This window comes from Onychomys torridus, chromosome 9 (assembly GCF_903995425.1).
Source record: "Onychomys torridus chromosome 9, mOncTor1.1, whole genome shotgun sequence".
In the NCBI taxonomy this organism is placed as follows: Eukaryota; Metazoa; Chordata; class Mammalia; order Rodentia; family Cricetidae; genus Onychomys; species Onychomys torridus.
Window position 1 is genome coordinate 20,228,139 of NC_050451.1, and position 18,601 is coordinate 20,246,739.

Sequence of the window (18,601 nt, forward strand, 5' to 3'; positions counted from 1 at the left end):
ATGGGCCTTGGAGCTTTAATATTGAGTACCTTATCTGAAAAAACAAAACCAAAAAAACCCAGAGGCATTGTGTAGATCCCAGAGCATATTTCAGTGAAGTATATGTCATTCCTTGTCAAAGACCAAGTTCAGTTTGATAAGTTCTATTTGTCAAGTGACAGGGTAAAGTCTTATCCTCTGCTGTCTTCAGCAAGCAACTCCAAAGTGAAGCTGTGTGTGGATGTGTGTGGGTGTGTAAGGTGAATATACAGGTGTATATGGGTGTACAGGTATATGAAGGTGTGTGTGTGTGTGTGTGTGTGTGTGTGTGTGTGTGTGTGTACAGGTGTGTGTATAGGTATGTGTATGCAGGTATGTGTATGTATGCAAGTGTATAGATGTGTATGCAGGTGTGTATACAGGTATGTATACACAGATATGTATACAGGTATGTGTGTACATGCCTGCACACATGCATGCAGGTGGGCATATGGTGAGTGCTGGGATACATTGAAATCCAGTTGCTATTAGGTTAAACTCAGAAGGCTTTTATAAGGAAGAATCTTTTGCTAAGAAGTACTTGATTGTCATCTTTATTCCCACAGTCCTCAAAGATATCTTAACTATAAATTATCTACAGTAGCTTCCAGAGGAAAGAAGTGGTTATATAACCAAATGGTAAGTGTGAGGTTGTTACACCATGGTGGACTATTTTTTTTTAATTCCCTAGTCAAAGTCATCAGCTCATTGATCAGTGGAGTAAGCAGAAGCCCAGCAACCAGAATAGCACACACATCTGGCCTCATGCCCAGGCTTCTGCTGTTGTTATAACTGCGAAGGCTGTGGAGTAATTATCCCCTAGGATTCTGTGGTGAAGCCAGGAAAAGTGAAATGAAACCATGAATTGTCTCAGACAGTGATAAATAAACCATAAATCCCTGGCAAATGCGCAGGGGTGTATACATCAGGCTGTGAGCTTTACGTTTCCTTTGAAAGTAGATGATGGTTTCTCCTCAGTTGCTGGAGAAAGTCAGCACTGGAACACCAGAGCAGAGAGACAAGGCCCAATGAGGACCATGTACAAGCCCCTCCACGGGACCTGAGGAGGACAGAGAAGATCCCTTGTCGTGTCTTCTGTTCCCTGCTAAAGAAGCTGTGGAGTGGACCAACTCACTGTGTAAGCCTTTCTCTAACATACGTGTGTGAACAGCGGCATTTATGTGACCTGAGCCCCACTTTTTTTTTTTTGAGAAAAGGGAGTACTATTGATATATTTGATGTTTCTCAAAGCATCAAGACTGATTTATGGTAGAATTTAGGAGTGGTAACTCATTTATTGCCTCTCTAATTTACAAGTAAGATTGAGGACCCCACAAGCAAAGAGCAGCTCTGTCATTCTAGGGTGCTAAGCATGGCCCCTGTCCTGAGAAGCTGGCTGCTCTGTGTATTAGGAGACGGCGACTTTCACATGGGGTTGGCAGTTGTTGATTGGACACAATCTCCACCAGGAGAAGGATATTGTCATCTTCATCACAGTCACCCTAGTTTTTGGTGTGATAGGTATTGAATATTTAATAAACATTGCTATAAATAGTTTAGTAACTTGATAAATATTGAATATTAAAAAACAAAGTATTGCAGGATGTGTCACAGTGAACTGCGCAGGAAGGACTGCTGGGGAACTCCAGGGCACGTTGGAAAAAGAGTTGCTTGGATAACAGTGTGGGTGACACGTCAGACTAAGTGGAACCTAGAAGCAAAGGACAGACATCAGGTAGAGAGCTAGAGCAATGGTAGCTAGAGAAAAAGACAGGGCCTCGGACATGCGCCACTCACCATAAACAACCGGACACTTCAGTGGCTTTCTGCACCAAGTGTTTGGTTTCTTTGCTCACTTACTGATGGCTTTCAAGTCTTCTGCTGTGGTTTCTCTCAGGTGTGTATTCAGGGCTGCTTCACACTCTAGGCTGCAGACCCTGGCTGTCCTGTCCAGAGCATGTCCTCAGGATAAGGGACAGAGGAGCATGAACACACCATCAGCCCAAGTGATGTATAATTCTTCTACAGCAGAGTGAGCAATGGAGTTACCCTCGCCACAGAGGGTTTCTGGCAGACAGATTGCTGTCACATTAAAAGATAACACAGACATGGTTTAAGTAAAAGGTCTGTGACTAGAGGCCTTAGGGATTCCATATGCTGCAGTGTGCTGGAATTCACAGTGACTAGACTGTACTATCATTGAAAGCAGAGTAAGCAACCGTGGCACAAAACCAACAATAGTGTAGGAGAAATTCCAGTCCTAACTATGCGGGAACCCAGCAGTGATGATTTTAGTCAAGGGGGATGCGTCCTTTCCCTCTGTCTCTCTAGCAATGACACTGATGGGACAAATCTTGAGCATGACAAGGCACATCTCCAACTGTGAGACAGAGTCCTCAGGCTCCATGCAACACTCAGTTCCCAGAAAGGAAGGCCTTCACACAGCCACCATTTTACAGAACAGGTCAGAAAGAAAAACATCCCTTCCCCAGGGAAACAACACCATTCTGTGGCTCTGCTCCTTAACTAAGCCCTTTACATTGCTGTAGGGGAATGACCTACACCCCTTAACCATTGAAGAAGTGGGAAGGAGATGCTGTCAGTGAAGCTATCCAAGGCATGTACAACACACAGACTTTACTCACAGAGACCTGTGAGGTGGATTACATACTGTGCTCAGAGGGTGGACTCTGTGTTACCTGGATGGTCCAGGATGAGACATTGGAGACACTCTGCTTCTCAGCTTCTTCGTTGTTAAACTGTAGTAACGAGTAGCAATGGTTTCTTCAGCCACTTCTTGGTGACTTTAACTGAGCTCTCTCATGTCACTTTTGCTCATAAACGACTAATATGCTTGTTGTGAATGTTCATGTTAATGTCCGTATTTAAGTGCCCTGCTGTGGTTATTTAAATTCTCCAGCCCAGAACTAGATTTTTTTAAAAGTCTCATTTCTGTGTAACATCAGCTAGAAACAAATTGCTTTCTAAGTGTGTGTAAGAACATAATAATATCATTATACAGTTTTTTTTTTCAGCATCTGACCACTATGCATACATTCTGGGCACTCAACTGGCATATTTTGTCTTCATTGGCAACACTGAATGACATAACATTGGCTCACCCAAATAATCTCCCACTTGGAGGCCACCTCTTCGTGCAGCAGTGAATGACACTTAGTTCTGACAAGGAAATAATAATCCATCTTATCTGTTAAATTTTTCCAGATCTGATTTCTGACCTACAGTCTCTGGGTTTGGATTTTCTCTTACAGTCTGAATAGTCCATGTTCAGCCACCAAAGCCTGCCTCCCAGGAATAGGCTGATCTCCAGCTACCCAAGTCTATAGATTTCACCAAGTATCTGTGTGGATCAGGCCAGCCTGCATGGACCTTTGACACCTTTTCCTTAGGAGGAGAAAATGAGGTGAAGTACATCTCCCACAGCAGGTTGTCTGGCATCACCAGCCTAGGACACATGTGACAGTAGCTCACCACAGCTCACATACACCGTTCTCTGTGACATGGTCATGGCCACTATGCCACTACACATTTGTGAACCTGAAAAAGAGGCAATACGCAGGATGGGTGATACTGACCAACACATCTCAACCTTGGTATTCACACATTCACTGAGTTCCAGGTTGCTATCTTGTTCTCAGGTAGAAAAGGAAATAATGAGAAGCTGCATTGTAATTGTTCCCAGCAGCAGGATAGCTGTTCTCCACAAGTCACAGAGGACACCACGGCCAGAGGCAAATTCACGAATGGGGACTTCCTGTTTCTGCTCAGCCTTTTACTAGCTGAAGTGATAACCCACAAAAGTCTGGTTAATTATTTATTAAGGAGTGCAATGAGAATAACACACTCACTCCATTGCTGATCCAGCTGCAGCCGTTCTGCCATTCTGCCCAAGGGTGATGAGGACCAACCTCAAACCATGCTTCTCCGTGGCTTACTCCACCTCGACCACCCAAGAGAGAGTGAGCAAAGTGAGCCCTTGACCTCTCTCCTCAGTTTTTATCTGGGCACATATCCAAAGAAAACCATGCCCACAGGGCTAGTCACCCCAAATGTCATAGGCTAAATGGATCGATCTCCCACAAAAGCTAGCCTACAACAAATGCTACATGCCTCCTTTGGGTCATCAGTTTACTGTTCTGTAAGTGAGTATTTCTGTATGTGCTCTCACACAAAGGTGCTAGGTGGTACACTTTCTGTGTGAGAGGAACTTCATACTGCCCTTTGCTACAAAGAGCTCTGAGGAAATCTGTTTGTTCAGCTAGCCATGTCTAAAGTAGGTTCCTTACAATATTTTGGCAGGGATAAAATTGAGCCAACACATGTAAAATACCTAGAAATGTATATCATAGTATACCTAGTGTACCTAGTATACTTAGAATAGCCTGTCAGTGTGTGTGTGTGTGTGTGTGTGTGTGTGTGTGTGTGTGTGTGTGTGTGTGATTATATGCAGGAATATTCATCCATACACATGTGTGGATATCAGAGATCAAAGGTCAATACTAGTGAATTCCTCTTATTATTCTCCACCTTGGTTTTGAGACAGGGTACATACAGGCATGATAGGCTTTTATGTGGGTGCTAGGGACCTAAACTTAAATCTTTGTCATAGTTACCTTCAGTTGTCAAGTAGGCACAGCATAGACAGACACACATAATAAGTCTGGAGGGATTGCCCAGATCACACTGGCTTCCCTATGTCTGTGGAGACATTGACTTGATGGCTAATTGATACAGGAGGGCCATCCTACTGCGGGTGGCACCATCCCTAGGTAGGAGGTCCTGAGCCTTACAAGAAAGAGGGTTAAGCATGAGCCTGGGAGCAAGTTCTTTGTGTGAAGCCACAAGCAACATCCCTCTGTGGTTTCTCCTCCTTCCTTGAGTTCTTGGCTTGCTATCCCTCAGTGATCGAAGGTGACTTGAAGTGGGAGCCAAATCAACTCTTGCTTTTCCAAGTTGCTTTGGTCAGAATTTTTTATTAGCAACAGGAAGAAAACTAGACCACTCCCCATACTTGTGCATCAAGCACTTTATCCACCATCTCCCCAACCTGGGCTGTCAGCCTTAACGTGATAATTTTTTCATGGATACAGTTTTTTCAGCCCTTTATAAGATCTAAGGTAATATAGCTTTCTGAAGGCTGTCAAGGAAACTTCATAGTGCATGGTAAATGGTTAGCACTGCGAGGGATGAATTCAAACCAGGCTTAGCATCCTGGAAGGTCATGGACAGCTGTAGGGCATGTTACCAGTGGAGTCAAACTTTCTGTCTGCTGAGCAGTGTTCTACTGATTACCATTAAGATCCTCCTCTCTTCCTGGAACTTGGATTGGAGCACCAACTTCCTTACTGAGTGCACTTCAAAGAATGACATCCGGGGCCTTGAGAAAGATCCTTTCAGATTTTTGAAGCCTGCATGGGGCCGAGAAGATTTATATTATCAGGAGGGATAAAAATAATTAATTTATAAATCTTTTCAGGAAATGGTCTAAGAAAAGGGATGGAGCTAGAGACGAGAACAAAACGTGACCACGAGGAAATGTGGTCAAGCTGTGATGCACATGCTGGATGGTAAATGAACTGAATTCAGTTCAACTTCACAGATTGGCTGGGAAACACCAAAGCATGTTATAAATTATTAAAATTAGCTCAGTTTTTTTCTTTGATGAAAAATATAGAAAAATGCTAAAATATAGAAAAACGCTGGCTTTCTTCATGAATTAAGGTTTCATCTACAGCATATGTTGCATGAAAAGATAGTTTATGTCTATCAAAAAAAAAAAAAGAAAGGCTAGCCAGGTATGGTGACACATTCCAATAATACCACCATTCTAGAGGTGGAGGCAGGAGAATCTGGAGTTCAAGATCAGCCTTGGCTACCTACATCTGTGTCACAAATGAAGGCCTATAGATGTAGCTCATTATTAGAGTTTTTGCCTTACATGTACAAAGCTCCAGGCAGAGCCCATATGCTTAATTTTCCTAAGTATGATAAAGTAACTAAATTGGTGGTGGTGGTTCAAGGCCCCTGAGTAAATCACAAGAGGTTAGATAACGCTGCAGAAAGCAACACAACCAAAATGTCCACAGTTTAATACAGCAAATGTTTATTTTTTGTCCCTCAATGTTGTAGGATAAAAGGGACAGGCAAAGAAACCCATCCTGGCCCTGAAACCAGAGCCAGTGGAAGAAACACTTTAGCCCTGAAACCAGAACCAGAGAAACACAGCCTGAACCTGAATCCAGAGCTAAAGAAGCACACTTTGGCCCTAGAACCAGAGCCAGTGAAAGAAGTCACCCTGGCCCTGAAACTAGAGGCAAAAGGGGTCCAGTAAAAGAAGCACACTTTGGTCCTAAAATTAGAGCTATTGCTACCCCTGACCAACTAAACTAACCAATCCCTGAGCAGGAAAACCAACCAACCCCTGAGCAGAAAACTTTATCCCTGGAAAAACTCCACCCCTAAGAAGTCCTATATAAGCCCCTCTGCCTGTTCAGTTTTAGCTATCCCTGGCAGAGGCAGCCACTCTCCTGGATTCCTCCTTCCCAAATAAAACTCTTTCTTAAAAGAGTCTTGGGTGAAGGTCTTCTTCTTTTGCCAGCAAGGAGCAGAATCATCTGGGAAGCTCCCTTGGGAGCAGAACAGAGCAGAAGAAATGGATACTTCTTTTGGGAACCTTCCTTAAAGGGGGGTGGGGCAGAGCAGAAGTAACAATTTCTCATCAGAGCCAGAGCAGATCGCCACACTTCTGTGGGGGGTTCCCCTTTAGCAGAGTGAAGCAGAAGAAGGAACATCTTGGGCAGGAGCTGAGTAGAAACAGATGCCACTGCTAGGAGAACTCCTTTAGGGTAGTGGAGCAGAAGAAGAAATGGATGCTTCTGCTGGGAAGCTCCTTTAAGAGGGTGCCAGCAGAGCTCAACTGTAATGGCTTTCTTGGAGAGGAGCAGGATTGCTACATCCTGTGGGGAGACTATCCCCCACTGCACCTCAGCTTCAGGTATAGCCTGACTTCCCTACAAGTCAAAATACCTTTACTCCTCACAGCTGTAAGTATCCGGGATACCTCCCTTCACAGCTGTGGGTATAGCCTGACTTCCTGACAAGTCAGGATACCTTTCCCTCCAGAGCTGTAACACTTGCAAAAGTCTTCAGCAGATCTTGATAATTTTTTCAGACAGCCCCTTCATTTTCATCATATATACATATATGAGCTGAGATCGAACCTAGGGCCTCGTGCTTGCTAGGCAAGCGCTCTACCACTGAGCTAAATCCCCAACCCCCTATTTTATATTTATAGTTTTCACTCATATCCACTGTAGTGGGAAAGGTTTGCAGAGAATTATGTGCAAACAATTCTATCCATAGGAGGTGTTTATATAGCCCTATCTGTTGGGATGAAGGAAGAGGCAAGATAGTTCATCCAGGAAGGAAAAACACTAGAAACATTGGTGAGGAATATCTGCTCCACTCAGGCTGCTTTTGGTAAGGACTTGGGCAGAAGTAAATCAGCAAGATGTGAGTTACTTTCCATGATTGCTGTCTTGGGTGGAAGAACCAATAGAAATGAGCGTGAAAGGAAAATGGTAGGTCTGAGCTCTGCTTGGAGACAAAAGTTGTTAGAGCCATAGCATTAGGTCATTCAGAGACAGCTCTGCTTGCTTAGACTTGTTAGCATGAGAGTAAAGTAGCCTTACCTGTTGGCTCGGCCCCAAAGCATGCCCAGCCCACCTGGACGGTGTGGAGACCTGGGGACCAAGAGCCAGCTATGGGAAGGAGTATTTCTAACACTGTTTATCTTTCCTGCACACTAACCACAAACCTACTAGGTTTGTGGTGTATATGCTTGATACTGAAGAGAGTTGTAGTCAGTCTCACTTCCCAGGTTGTCTGGGAAACACCAAAGTATGTTATAAGTTATTAAGATTAGGTCATAAAGCCAGCTTTGGTCTCTGTCTTATTTACATTATAAAGAGTTATGAACGTGCAAATCTTTTTCCTTTTAGTGACAACTATAGCACTGAGACACATCATTTTCACTTGTTCCATTTTTGATGGGGAAAAGCTATAAGCTTTGAAGAGTGTGTTCCCTAAATGAGATCACAGGGGAGGCCAGAGGCTAGCACTTAGAATACCAGCTCCTGAAACTGGGGCATAAGTACATGGTGCTGAACTGGGGAGGAAGACTGAGTTACTGGCTTTGGTGAATGGCATGGAAGTTGGATCAGGGAAGACTCGATCAGAGTGAGTACCAAGCCTGGCTATTGACAGTAAGGTAGGATTTTTGACACAGAGGCCAAAGCGCCATACTGGACTACCAGTCAACCACATTTCTCTCAAGTCTCAGAACTAAGATTTAATTTACTTTGTCTTCCAGAACTAATGAAGCTAAGTACTGAGCAGGCTACTTTCTTAGTTTTTGCTACTAGGAGCTGCAGACAGAAGTTTGAGCCCCATCCCAAACAACTGTACATGTTTCTGTGGAACGTACCCTAACTTCTGATTAAAGCATTTTCCCACATCTCTTTCTTCAACAATATGTTGTTTAAAAATGCTGTGGCATATTTCTCTATAAGTCACATCCAGTACCTAAGCAAGCTCCAAAAGAAAGAGCGTAGTATGAATTCCAGAGGAATGACTTGAGTCACCGGACTAGTGGACGTCGTCTACATACCCTTGTGGCCAGAGGTGTGAACAGGTGAAGGTAGTCACACTGTTGGTGGGGACAGGTGTGGGTGGCTGAAGCTAGTCACTTAGGCTGTTCCAGGGAGAGGCATGGGCAGGTGAAGGGCATTCAGAAAGGAGGAGAGTTCACAGCTGTGTGATAGCAAGAGGCACGATGAGGCGTGACATCTGAAATTAGAAGTTTGGAAAGTGGGGTTTTTTGTTGTTGTTGTTGACTTTGGGGGGAGTTGGTTTTGGTTTTGGTTTTCTGTTTCGTTCTAATTTAGTGGTCCAGAAAGTAAATAACACTGGAAGCTTCCAGATGGAGCAGAGGTGACAACGTTTCTCAAGGCTGGCATCAACAGATGACGACAGCACGTGGGGGGCATGGGCAACACCAATCGACTGAAGTCCCCATGTGGACCGACCCCTCACAGCTGGTTTACTGTGGCTTGAAGTTGTCTTCCATATTCAGTCGTGTTCCCAACTGGTGGTGTTGCTATGTGGTCCCAAGAATCATAGCCATGTTCCAGGAAATTTATGATACATTGACATAAACACAAAATACCAATTAAATACTTGGCTTTAGGGTAAGAATATTAAAACTGACACACAGATATGAGAGAATAGAGTTCAGAAATCCACTTTAGTATTAAAAAATGCAAGATTTGGGTGGCTTTGAGGGATCCTCTGGTATACTGGAAGGCTTTACTGGCTGCAAGTATGCCTAATTAATAAGGGTGAACATCCATTCACAACCTGTTTTGTGCAGGATCACATTGTCCAAGACAAACATGTCGATGGGAACTTCAGTAAGCAGAAAGCTTTCTAAGAAGTGACATTGAAATGTCCAGGAATTCTCCAGAAATATGAACTGTGAGGTTTGTAGAAATAGTTAGCAGCATTTATACATGTATCCACCAGACACACCCAAGAGGTCTGCAAGTAGAAGGGGAATTAAACAATTATGTGTATAACACTCTATTAAATGATGAGGTGCACTTGTATTCAATTACACAGAAACACAGTGTTTTGTTTAAAAAAATCACAGAAGAGCATTCTGTATAAAATCCATATATTATTCATATTATACCTGTCATGTATACAAGGGAAAAAATTCAGGAAATATATATATGCATATAATAATACATACATATGTATATATGTGATATAAATATAGATTCAGCTTTTTAGTGTATCAATATTTTGGTGTATGTATGTAGAAGTAAGTAGTATTTCTTTTTTATTGTTGCTTTCCTGTTTACCTATAACAAAATAACAAATAGATCTTACCAGAATGTTAATAAAAGAAAACAGAACATTGATGGGGAACTCACCCTAGCACTGAATCCCTGAAAGTCACTCCAGGAAGAACAGAGCCCACACAGCCTGCTTTCTGCTTCTGCCATCTCAGAGACCTGTCCCTGGTGTCTCTTCATCAGCCTCTGGGGTTGTTGACTCTGACAGAGTAGCATCCTTGTTGACAGCTGTCTGTAAAATACACTAGGTCTCAATACCTGATGGTCTTTGAAGGTATCGGCAGCTTCCTGTGACCTTGTACAAGGTTGGCTTTAAATTCATACTTTTTTTTCCATTCTGATTTGAGCTTTAGTGGTTATCTTCAGGCCAGAGTTTGTAGGAGAAGCTGTGGCCATTTGTGAACGCAGTTAATTAGAATAACATTTGCTTTTAAATATTCAATATTTGGCATGATTATCAAACCTAAAGGTTATGTTGTTCCTTCAGATAAGCTGTGCTCCAAGGATGTCTGTTGTCTCCCCAGCCTGTGCTGGATAAATATAGGACTCTGAGGTAGATAGGAAATAACTGGCTCGGGTACTAAGTCTGCTCATTATCATGAAGGAGCTCAAGTCTTCCTTGGCATTATTGACATATGGATTTCCTCTACAGATGACTGACTTGTTGCTCAAAAAATGTCTTGAAATTCGTAGGAGGCAAAGGTCATTTCCATGAGCACACTAGGAGCTATACCTGGTCAAGGTAGCTCATTCAAGTAGAGCCAGTCCAATTGGTTTGGGCAAAGACTATTTGATTTCTGTCAGGGGCTGGCATGTAGTCTCAAGTGGCTGGCAGGTCAAGCCAATTAGAAGAAACATTCTGTACAGACATCTCAAGCCTACCAGGCAAGCCACTCAGCTTGCCTCACTGAACTGCTCAAGCAACTGGTCTTTGCTCAGAGTAACTTTGCTTCTTCCTTAAGAAGCAGGAGAAATGATCAACTTGCTGAGGCATAGTGTACCACAGGGACACGGTGTGGGATGCTATTATTCACTCTTAAATATCATCATCTGCTCGGAGAAAAGAAAAAGAATTATACTTGTTTGATGGCAAGAAAGGAGGGAGAAGAGTAGAGAGGGGGGCTATTCTTCCACCTCAGGTTGAATTTTTAAGTTCTTCCCCCCATACACACACCTGAAAAACTAATTTGTATCCACAATCTCAGTCAAAAACTCCAGGTCACCATGAAAAATGAAAGATATGTGAATAACATTAATGCTCACACTCCTGAGGCTCAAGATCATGACCGGGGTTTGGAAGGAAACCTGATTGCTTTGATGTTTTATCCATCTTGCTCTGGAGAAAGCCCTGCTGCTGTCTTTAGCTTTTGCCTCAAGCTTGGGCATAAACAAACTCACAAATTCAGCTGCCTGCCTTTTTCTCCTGGCTCACAGCTTCATGAAGACTGAGAAAAATGTGTGAAAGCCAACTGCTTACTAATGGAGAACTTGTCTGTAGTCCCTTGGATGGATGTCACCATTTCTGAGACCAGAGAGCCAGACTTTGATGTTCTGGAACACAGACATCTAGACACTTGCTTATTTGTGATTCTCTTCTGTGCTGTGGGGCACTCTCTGAAAATTGAAAATTGGAAGTTTGATAGCTGTGTTCATTCATGAAATTCTATTTAAGTGTTCTGCCTTGTAGATCTTTAAAAATTATTCAAATTTTGGTGTGCTCTCTCAAGGAAATTATAAGTTGACTAGAACTAGGCCTCCAACTTCAGACTGTCATATTCATTTTGTTGTATAAGTGAGAGCACACCCTAGATGCAGCCATGCACAAGGGAATGATGGCCAAGGGCTGCATGCTAAGAGCTCAGTGTGTTGGGGGCACCCTGGTGATTGCGACTGCAGTCACATGGATGCTTCAGAAGGCTATCAGTGACTTGTAGGTATTTACCTTGGCCACAGTGTGTCTCAACTCTACCAGAGCATTTTCCTCCAGCTGTTTTCTGGGAGGTTGTCAACCAGGTGCTGGGAGGCCCTGGCTACAAACCAATTTTTCTAACATGGGTTAAGGAAGTTGGCTTGACCTAACTTAGGGCTTTTGGTATCAGATAATCACCATTTTCGGAGTCCCGAGTCCTGGTGGGGAGTCCAGGTGTTGCCACTAACTAAGCAAGTGTTGTACCATAGGGATGCAGAGAGGTACTTGACTGCCATAGATGGTTGTAGACATTGCTGTTGAATTGTTTTGCTTCAGAAAAGAAACCCCAGTACAACCCAGAATGCTATAATGGGGACTTTTTTTCAACTCTGGTCAGGTTTCTGAATCATAGGCACAATGTTGCTAAGTTAGTGTTATGACAGCTTACCTGGTGCTGAAATGGAGCTCAGATACGCAGTGATTCTCCAGTGTATTCCTTCCCATGGTCTTTACCAGAAGCATATATCTGCATGCCTACTGTAAGTCCTTTACCTCTTCCGTATTCTAGAGTGGGAATGTAAGAAAATGAGATCACAATGAAGACAGCTACTTTAATTCAGAGTTTGTTTGCTGCTTCCCATAATCAAACTGAAAACTTTTTTTTTTTTTTTTTTGGTTTTTTGAGACAGGGTTTCTCTGTAGCTTTGGAGCCTGTCCTGGACTAGCTCTGTAGACCAGGCTGGCCTAGAACTCACAGAGATCCACCTGCCTCTGCCTCCTGAGTGCTGGGATTACAGGCGTGCATCACCACCACCCAGCTGAGAACTATTTTCTTACAAATAGAGATAACAGTTATTTCTGTCTTCTCACACATTCTACTCTGCCTTCCTCTCCTCTGACAAACACTCGATGAGTTCTACATCATGAGTTCTTTGCTAGGTCCCGGGATCAGTGGAGATACTGCTTCCTGACACAGGTGTGAGAGGCTGGCTGAAGCTCATGCACTCAGAATTTAATCCGTATGTTAGAATGTCCTAAGATTTTACAAACCTCGTTAGGTGCTGGGGGAGAAGTGAAGGTGGGAATGAGGTCTGTGGTCACAGTGGTAATGATGGAGCTGAAAGAAAGAGACGGAACGTCCAGGGGTGAGTGGACAGAAGGAATGTGCAGGGCAGAGGCATGCACTTGTGTTGACTAAATTGTGGGAAGGAAAAGGGTGTTCATAACTTGGTCAGTTCTAAGAGCTGGCGAGTGAGAAAAGTGGTATTAGGGAATACGGAAGAGGAAGGCAGAGGCCACTCATACGAGGTTTCTAAACCACAGAGAAGAGCTGTGATGTAATCCTGATGGCCATGGACATAAATGTGAGGAATTTTAAGGAGCACAACTTACAGAAGTGTGTGTTGAAGATTATTTACACTACCAAGAGAAGACTGAACCAGCAAGAGTATACTGGGAGTCTAAATCATGCCAGTCAGAATGGCCATAGTCAAGAATATAAATGATGGACTGGAGGGACAGCTCAGAAGTTAAGAGCACATATTGCTTTTCCAGGGGACCCAGGTTCAATTTCTAGCACCCACATGGCAGCTCACAACTGCCTACAACTCTAGTTCTAGAGAAGTAAATGTCCTCCATGGGCACCAGGCATACACATGGTACATACATGCAAGAAAAACTCTCAAACACATAAAATACAAAAAATAAGTCTTTTAAAAAGAAAATAAATAACATTTTGGTGAGGATGTGGGGAAGGAGGAACCCTTACATATTGCTGATGGGATCTAAATCTGTTCAGCCACTATAGAAGTCAATACGGGGGTTCCTCAAAGAACTAAAAATAAAACTACCACATGGACCAGCTGCCTATGGGTTCTTGGACAAATTCTTACCAGACATGAGTTATACTAAATTATTAAATATTAATGCAGGACTAAACCTGGGATGCACTTCACTGAGAGGTTTTCTTCTTAACTTTTAACTCTCTCTCTGCTGACAAATTATCTACACCAGTTCATGCTTCTCTGTAAAATTCATAGCAAAGTACATACAACTTGAGGATGAAACTGACTTAGCTCTATAGTGTAACACTATTGGTTTATTGGACATAAGAAGAAAGAAGAAAATCTCCCCCTCTTCCATTTCTCCCTGGTCCTCCTTTCTCTCTCCCCTCCTCTGATTTAGTGAAGGTTGTTATTGCTGTCAAGAGAGACCATGCATGACAACTCTTATAAAGGAAACATTTAATTGGAGTAGCTTATAGTTCATAGGCTTAGTCCATTAACATCATGGCAGGGCATGCAGCATGCAGGCAGACATGGTGCTGGAGAAGAAGCTGAGAGTTCTACATCTTAATCCACAGGCAACAGGAAGTGAACTGAACTAGGCATAGCTTGAACATCTGAAGCCTCAACCCACCCCACACACGCAGTGACACACTTCATCCAGCAAGACCATACCTCCCAACAGTGGCACTCCCTATGAGCCTATGGGGGCCAATTACATTAAATTACATCACCCTATCTGTTTTTATTTTAGCTTCTGTTAGATATTTCTTTTCTCCCATTCTTCTCAATCTACTTCTTCATAGTAGCTCCAATGCTGTTTTTGAGCAAAGCAATAGTTTTTCCCCCAGGGCCCATTAAGAATATAGTCATCAAAAGCCTGATCAGTCTTGCCAACTTCATGCCCAACTCCCAGGCTTTCCCTGTTCAAACATCCTCTTTGCGGCTCAATCTGCTGGCCTGACTCTAACCCACCTGGACCTCATCCAATCCTCAGGCCTATCTGAGGTCACCCTGCCTGTTCCCAGATCTAGTTGCTAAGTGTTGCTTTCATCCCTCATCAAAGAAGGTTTTTTTTTTTTTTTTTTTTTTTTTTTTTTGTATATGGAGATCTTTATAGAAAGCCACAACTGACTTGGGTGCCCACTTCCAATCAATACATCTACAGCACTACTCCTACATCTTAGCTCAAGGAATATCACAGACGAGGAGAAGGAAGGATTGCAGGAATCAGAGGTCTGGATATCTACTGCAAGACTTCTATGTATGACAGGGAAGCTCTACCCATGCAATCTCAACAATATGGTTGCCTGAACAAGACCTGAAAAATGATACTGCCAGTCGACATGCCAACACAGATGGGGGAAATCTCAGGAGATCTCAACCTAGATGAAGAACCATAGGAAATCAGTGACTGCTGAGAAAGGGAGAATCAGACTTTCTTGGGTGTGAACCCCATTACTGATTATCTAATACCAGTCAGTCAGTCCTAAACTATGTGTGAGCAACACTAAAACCGCCCAGCTGGTTGTACTGAATACTTATAAGCCTATCTACTCATGCAACAATAATTGAAGTGAACATAGAGGGGTACACAGATTTGAAGGGAGGGAAGGGAGGAAAGAAATGATGTAAATACAGTGCTCATATATGAAATTGTCAATAAATTAATTTTGATTTAGCAAAAAGTTGATGATGTTACAATGATTATGATGAGAAAGAAGGAGGAGAGGGAGGAGAAGAGGTTGTCAAGACTCTAAATTTCACCTCTGTAAGGAAATGGTAGGAACCTGGCCTGACATTTCTGAATGCTTGTTGATCCCTAGTTTAGATTCCAGGAGCTACCACACAAGACTGGGTACATCATGCAGCATTCATACCTGTGCTCTGAGCATCTTTACCTAAGCTAGAGACTCGTGACTGTCCTGCCTACACTACTAAGAGACTTCCAGTGTCATGTAAAAGTTATTAAAGTAAGAAACTGGCATATATTTAGAGAAAAGTGTTTTATATACTCAACTTTTTTTTTAACTTAAGAACAAAATAACAGGTAGATGGGGTAAAAAAAATCAAGAAAGTGTAGACATTTCAATTTTTCTATTCATATTCCATTTGAAATAGCCAAAGGGCTCTAAATTTCATTTTTCAAAATAAATGTCTGGACAGAGCCATGTAGTGTAATACATCTCACTGCCAGGTAAATTCTTGTTCTTCATTATTAATCCATGAAAAGAGTGTGAAACATAATTGGAAATCTATCACATAAGATTTTACTCTTATCAATTATTAATAGAATCATGGCAGATTGCTGAAGGAGTTAGGAACTGAGCAGGGACATACAAGCCTTTTCAAAATACCCAGAGATAATGGGAGCATGCCAGTGGGTACTGTTTTCTCTTGGCTTTCAAGGATCTTGTGGACCAACAAGTCCCTCAATAAGGATTTCTGGTGGCAATCTGTAGGATGAGAACTACTAATGTAGTTCTCACCTTACATCTGTAAGGGTGCTGGGGTCAAAGCCAACTCACAGGAAGCCATTCCCTGCCACTGATCCCCTTCAGATACAGCTTCTGGGCATTCTGGAAATTGACTACTATGCATAATATTCTCTGTCTAAGTTCAAACATTTCATTCTCTGTGGAGAGGGATGAGTTCTAATAAATGCATTCATTCATGGGAAAGCTTTTGTTTCTAGAACTGAAACAAGAAGAGTAACCATCACCTGTTGATCCCAAACATTAGCTGGAGATTTTACACTGATCATTACAGGGAAGGTATTGTTGTTTACTCTGAAACTGCAACCCAACCACTTATCTGACAGAGTGACTTCATAATATGCTCAGAAAAGTGAGCTGGTGTCTGAGAAGCCAGGACTGAAAGCCAAGTCACAGGATATTGAAGGCCACGTTCCTGTGACCACTGCTCTAGGGTGGTCTGAAGGGGAAGAAAGCCTATGTGGGATGAATAGTGTAACTACTGGAATTTATGCCAAGAGGTGGCACTTCCGCCCCTGTGCAGATGGATGTGCTGCAATTCCTTGGGAGATGGTAGACCCAGCATGTAAAATCACAGCAGAGGCAGCTGCTGTATCTACTGAAATTTAATTTTGGAAACAAACATTTGAAGGGAGAATTTAAGCATAGTGATTTTTATTCTCTCCCCCACCACCATTCTCTCTGTACCTCCATCGTCTAACTTGGGACTTGATAGATAGAGTTGTGTGTACTTTGACTCAAATGAGATTTCTTCTTTTAAAAAATTGAACTAGTAAAGGTTTAGAAACATACTCATAGATCTCCAGTTTCTTAAGAAAATTGGAAAATCTACCAAAACTGATTTTGCAATTTTCTCATGCCAACAAGACACGAGGGAGAAATCATGGCAGAGCCTGCGGCTGAACCCAACTCTCCTCACCAACTCACAAACCTCCCTGGACCATGGCTGTCGTTTTCCATCTCTGCCCTACAGGATTTCATTACACCTGGCAACCTCTGCAGGTAAGTGGGCTCCTGATTCAGTCCTCCTAATGACTCTTGTATGAGCTTGGTCCTTAGAAAATGTTGGCAAGCAGGGATATGTCTTACTATCTGCTCTGCATTGGAGGGCCATTACTGAGTGCTTAGGCAGATCAACAGTTCTCAGGCTCTACTCCACAATAGAATTTACCACAGACTGGTGAGGCACAGATGGTTCAGCCGAGAGCTGGCTTATTTCAGTAACTGGGGTTGTTCCAAGAGTCTACGTGTCAGACACTGACCCTAGCTGCTTCTGGTGGTGTCAGACACTGACCCTAGCTGCTTCTGGTGGTGTCAGACACTGACCCTAGCTGCTTCTGGTGGTGTCAGACACTGACCCCAGCTGCTTCTGGTGGAGTCAGACACTGACCCTAGCTGCTTCTGGTGGTGTCAGACACTGACCCTAGCTGCTTCTGGTAGTGGTCCTCGTCTTAAACATGTGTCTTGTTTTCAAACAAAGTAAAACAAGTTGTTTAATTTTTCTGGAATTTTCAAAAGGCATTGTCAACATTTGATTTCTAATGGTCTGTGGGGTAGGTGGAGGGTCCTGGTGACACGTGAAGTGAACATTATTTTCTGTTATGATACTTTTCTCTGGGATGTTCTTCATTATAGTGGACCTTTGAAGATGATTTTGTACTGTCACCAATTCCTGTTGTATCTGAAAACTGTGGGCCATTCTGTCCTCAGCAGATACTTTCATATCTGCTTGTCTGGGTGCTTTTCGCAGATGGCTGGAATCACCTCTGACTCACACTTTGAAATCTACAGAAAGTAAAATGTGTTGAATTGAAAAACAGTCTGGTAGTTGTTTGTTGTAATTTTTTTCCTTTCAGGTCTTTTCCCACCATGTGTGGCTCTTTTTTCCCCCTTATGTTCTGTTTCTTGTGTTTTTAATGACCACTTTGAAGCTGTGTTTCCTTATCCTGTGTCATTCTTCAAACATATGGGGCATACTCAGCTCTTCCGTCTTGCAGCTTGGGTAAAGAGAGGCAGGGGAAAAGGACCTAAGGCCCTAAGAAAAGTAAGCCAGGTATGGGTTGGACTTAAAGCCTAACACATGAAACCTGTGCAGTCAGAATCCTTGATATAGCTTTCCCACACCGAAAGGGGCTATACGCATCCTCTTCTAGAGATGGCTTTTTAAGCCTCATCACATCTAATAGAGAAGTTTTAGAAAGAATCAGAGAAGCACAGACTATATTGGTTAACTGCTTCATTTAACCTGAGTTCTTAAAGAGACAAGGATGTGAGTGACCAGCATGAGGGAAGACCGACACTGGTTTCTGTTATTTGTTTAAGGTAGCAGACTTTTTTTTTTGTAGCTGTTTTAGATTAACAATATTCTTCTAGGCAAAAAAATCATCCTTGTTCTAGAACATATGGGGAGCAAAATGCAAATATGTGTTAAAAAGTCAAAGGCTGGAGGCAGTTATT

General features: G+C 42.7%; 1 pseudogene; it reads right to left on the bottom strand.

Annotated features, from left to right (window-relative positions):
* Nucleotides 1–18,601, bottom strand: part of LOC118591200 — a 185,900-nt pseudogene that overhangs the window by 164,788 nt on the left and 2,511 nt on the right.